Below are 5,355 nucleotides of genomic sequence, written 5' to 3'. Positions count from 1 at the left end.
TCCACAAAAACAAACGAACAAAAACTGAGTCATGGAGAAGTAAAGAAACATGTCCAGGCTTCAGCTCAAAGTTGACCTAGAGGAGGGCAATGTTGCCTGGATGGCTTTTTGGAGACCTCCACTCAGGACAATTCTCCCTCCGCAGGTCTTTCTCCTCTTCTTCAGAAGTCTTCTGGCCTTGTAGGTCTCAGATCTGATACCATAGGTTGAAGTGAGAGTAGGCCCGGGAAAGTGATTATCGTTGAGGAGCTGAGGAACCACAATAGTGATCAAGATGATAGAGGTGCTGACAACTGACTTTCTGAAACTGGTATACTATCTGAATACCTTGTCAGAGTAGGTATCAAAATATTAGCCAAAGGTCTGCAGCTTGAGAATAATAGAATCTGCACATAATAATGACTTCAGGATGACTACAAGATTAAGAGACTTTGACATAAAAGATCTTAGTCTAACTCAGTTCTTGGGCTTCAACAAAGAAATTTTCTCTATCTGTAAATTTACTGGACAGATCCTTGTTCAAATAAATGTATAGCACAAACACCTTGGGTGTGCTGGACTGAGTTACTTCTACTTGACTGTAAAATCACTAGAAGAGGAAAGGAATGTTCCATTTGGAACTGACTTAATCCAAATAAGCCAGTATAAAGAAACATGGCAGAGTGAAAAACATCCTCAGATCTCTCCTCTTGAAACAAAAATAAGCTTAACAGCTAAAACTCAACAAAAAAACACCCAAACTGCACACCAGCACAAATGAGCTTGGGATCTGTGCATAAGAGCTACTACAGGTCAGAATCTCGGGAGTCGGGAGGTAGACGAGGAGAAACAAGGAAGCTTCCTCTTGCAAATGAGGCTCCCTACAGAAGGAGAGGTGTGAAGAAGGTGAGGGGGTTTCCATAAACAACCCTGCCTGAGATAGCTGTGAGGATCATGCAGTGGCAGAGCCCAGGGATCAGGACAGAAAGCAAAGAGGTGGGGGAGGGCAGAAAAGTGGGGGCAACAGAGAAGCAACAGTTGATTATTATCAGACATATTTGCAAAATGTCAGGCTGAGCCGCAAATGGCATTTTCTAACCCAGAAGGACTCTCCCCCCATACCCTCTAAGAACCAAGACTGCGGAGCCCCAGGGTAATATGAGCAAATGCTACCAAAACTGTCACTAACACTGACAGGGACTGAGACTGAAGATATCAAGCATGATTGAATATCTGAAAGAAAAAAAGGCATTGTTAAAACACTATGTAAAGCAGGGATCCAAGAGGATTAGATGCCACCTACTAAAACCAAAAGAGAAATGCCTTCTTCGCAACAGGCTAAAGAGAGATCTTCATATAATAAATTGTCTTTCTGGAAAAAAAGCAGAATACAGTTCCATTAATGCCTGGGTGGAGAATAGTCCATTAAACACCATGAACAACCAAAGAGACAAGGCAGTTCAGAAAGGAGAAAAATCTCCCGAAAATAAGCTTAAAGACATAGAAATATGTGACTTAAATGACAGAATTCAGAATGGTACTTTTGAAAAAAAATTGTTTATTCCAAAACAATTCAAATCAACAATTTCAGGAATTGAAAAAAACAACCGGATGAGCAGAATGAGTTCTTTAGCAGAAACTAAAACCATCAAAATGAACCAAATAGAACTTCTGAAGATGAAAAACACACTGCAAGAGGTGAAAAATGAAAGAGCAATCTTGGGCAATAGAGTCAAACAAATGGAGGAAAAGATCACTGATATCAAAGACAGAAATCAAGAAATAAATCAGAAGAAAGAAGAGAGAAATCAGATTGAAAAATAATGAAAGAGAAATACAAGAATTAACTGATACCATCAGGAAAGAGAACATGAGAATAATAGCCATTCTCAAAGTGGAGGAAAAGGAACAGGGACTAGAAAGCATTTTCAGACAAAGTTGACAAGAATTTTCCAAATCTAAGAAATGCGCTGGAGCTTGAAATTCAAGAAGTCAACAGAACACCCAATGATCTCAACCCAAAAAGGCATTCTCCAAGATATTGTATTAAAATTATCAAAAATCAATGACAAAGAAAGAATTCTTAAGGCAGCCAGGGAAAAGAAAGAAAGAAAACGGTAAACTATAAAGGAAAACCCATTAGATTATTGTCAGACTTCTCAGCACAAATCTTATAAGCAAGAAAGAAGTGAAATCAAATATTTAAACTATTTAATGAAAAGAACTACCAGCCAAGAATAATGTATCAAACAAAGCTCTCCTTTAGATATGAAGGAGAAATAAAGACCTTTCTAGACATACAAAAAAAGAGAATTTTCCAATACAATGCCAGCATTACCAGAAATGCTGAAAGGGGGGTCAACTTACCTAAAACAAAATGACCAAAAAAAAAAAAAAATCCATGACAAGGAGTAAGGCTACAAGCAGGCAGATAGAAACACAGGAATGTAACCCTTACTAAGAACTGGGCATTATACGCTTAAAAAATAAAAAGAGATTTGCTATAGCAAGATAGTAATGAACATTAAGTGTGCATAGGGACAGAATGAAACAACAATGAGTGAAAAGAGTAGGATTCAAAGATCCAAATCCTCAAAGGAGAATGGAGATAAGGCACGTGTAGAAGAAAATGGGCTACTAGAGATATATAACTATCCTCTACATCTTTGTAATGGTAACCGTGCACAGAAAATTCAGAACTGAAATGTATAATATAAAACAAGAAGGACCAGAAGGAAAACCCACAAAATCCAACCAAAAAAACAAGCAAACAAAAAGCAGACACACAAGGACAAAGAAGGAATGGACACACAAAGGTACAAAAAAGCAAAAAATAAAATGACTATAGGAAAACCTTATATTTCAATAATCATCCTAAATGTAAATGGACTGAACTCACCAATAAAAAGGCACAGAGTTGCAGATTGGATCAGAAAACAAAACCCATCCACATGCTGCCTCCAGGAGACATATCTCAGTTCCAAAGACCAATATAGACTTAATGTCAAAAGGTGGAAAATAATATTTCAAGCAAATGGCATTCAGAGAAAAGCAGCTGTAGTGGTACTAATATCAGATGAAATAGACTTTAAAATAAAATAAAAAAAAGGTAAAGAAAGATACTGAGGGACACTTCATAATAATAAAGGGAATTATGCACCAAGAAGACATAACATTTATTAATACCTATTCTCCCAGTCAGAGAGCCCAAAAATATATAAATCAATTACTAAGAACTAAAGGGAGAAACAAACCAAAACAATATCGTAGTAGGGGATCTAAATACCCCAATGTAGGATATCGACTGATCATCCAAACCGAAAATCAGTAAGGAAATAACATCCTAAAATAACACATAAGAACATCTTGACATAATTGAAATTTACAGAGCCTTTCATCCCAAAACAGCTGTTTATACACTCTTCTATAGTGCACATGGAACATTCTCAAAGACTGACCACATACTGGGACACAGAGATAGCCTCAACAAATATAAGAGGTTTGAAATCATACCGACCATATTCTCTGATCATAATGCTTTGAATATGGAGATCAACTGTAAAAAGAATGCAGAAAGAACAACAAATACATAGAGATGAAACAACGTGCTACTGAAGAATGACTGGGTCAGAGAAGAAATAAAATGACAAATCAAGAGATACATAGAAACGATGCAGATAAAAAGGAAATCTCATACACTGCAAACTGGTACCACCACATTAGAAAACATATGGAGGTTCCTCAAAACACGGGGAATTGATCTTCCATATGATCCAGCAATCCCTCTTCTGGGTATTTACCTCAAAGCCTTAAAAACTTATATCTAAAAAGATATTTGCACACTGATGTTCATAGCAGCATTATTCATGGTGGCCAGGATATGGAAGCAACCAAAGTGTCCTACGATAGATGAATGGATAAAGAAGAGGTGGTACATATATACAATGGAATATTACTCACTCATAAGAAGAGATGAAATACTGCCATTTGTGACAACATGGATGGACCTTGAGATAACCATACTAAGTGAAATAAGCCAGATAGAAAAAGTTGAAATTCATATGATATCACTTATATGTGGGATATAAACCCAAAAGCAACAAAAGAAGAGGACATATAGAGACTCATGGACATGGACAATAGACTAGTAGTTACCAGAGGGGAGGGGGAAGGGGAGGAGATAGGTAGATAGAGTAAAAGAGAACAAATATGTGATGACAGAAAGAAATGTAACTATGGGAGGGTGACATACAATGCGATATATATATGCCTTACTGTTAAAGTGTATACCTGAAACTTGCTGGATTCCGTTAACCAACCTCGCCAAAAATAAATGAATGAATGAATGAATGAATGAATGAATGAATAGTTAAAGATATAAGCCAGTATAGGTTCACAGTTTCAGAGTGGATGAGATTGGAAAAGATTGTGTTGGACGAGGTGTGTTGTAAAGTCAAAGCTACTACTACCTTTCAATTTCCGCAACTCTATTATTTGCCCATTCAAGAGAACTTGCCATTTGAAAGGAGTAATAACCTTAATTTTGAAAGAGCTTCTTGCTCAACCTAAGGCATACTAATGCAGGATTATATTTTCTAAAACAAAGCCTTTCGTGTTCTCATTGTCTATTATTCCCTTGGAGATCTAAGCACAGAAACATGTAGAATTAACAAAAGGAGTAACATGTCTTAAAAAACATCCCAAATTAAATGGCAGAGTTTTGATCTTCTGACAAGAGTTTGTATCCAAGTGTTTAACTGAATATTCATCAAACAAGTGTTCCAAACCAAATGTTCAGAATTGTTTCTGGTTGTATTGCATGGCAATTTAAGTATAGTTACTAAGAATAATCTACCTTTTAACAGTTCCAGAAACAGTCCCTTATTTGGATGGTTACAGCAACAAAAACTCTTCTCTGAAGCCTTTCTCCATAGTCCTGAGTTATGGATTACAAAATATTATCATGGATTTAAGCTGTGAAGCCTCAAAACATCGCAGCTAGATTAGCATCGATGTTCAAATATTTGGTAAAACTGCCTAATTAACATTACTCTGTAGTGAATTACTTAAATTTGAATTCATCTGTGAGGCATGCAAACAAAGCCAAGAGTGTAAATGTGAAATGTTACTGATAGTCTGGGAAGGTAAACTGAATCTTCACTTCTAACATTGATTCAATTTTCTACATTGGATCAATATATTTAGGTGGTGTTAAAAATGGTAACTTAATTAAATTTAACTTTTAAATTATGAGATTTACAGCAAAACCAACATTTTACAAATACGCTCTTAAGGCACTTTAAGGGTCACTATTCTAGGCAGTAAAATTGGTTTCTTGGCACCCATGATGCAAGTAACGTATAATCCAGAGATGTG

General features: G+C 36.3%; 1 pseudogene; it reads left to right on the top strand.

Moving 5' to 3' along the window:
* The first annotated feature begins 274 nt into the window (after nucleotides 1-274).
* Nucleotides 275-4,810, top strand: LOC102894039 (annotated as a pseudogene).
* Nucleotides 4,811-5,355: the final 545 nt, after the last annotated feature.

The sequence above is a fragment of the Pteropus alecto genome, unplaced genomic scaffold (assembly GCF_000325575.1).
Source record: "Pteropus alecto unplaced genomic scaffold, ASM32557v1 scaffold501, whole genome shotgun sequence".
NCBI classification, from domain to species: Eukaryota; Metazoa; Chordata; class Mammalia; order Chiroptera; family Pteropodidae; genus Pteropus; species Pteropus alecto.
This window is presented reverse-complemented; position numbering and strand designations above follow the sequence as displayed.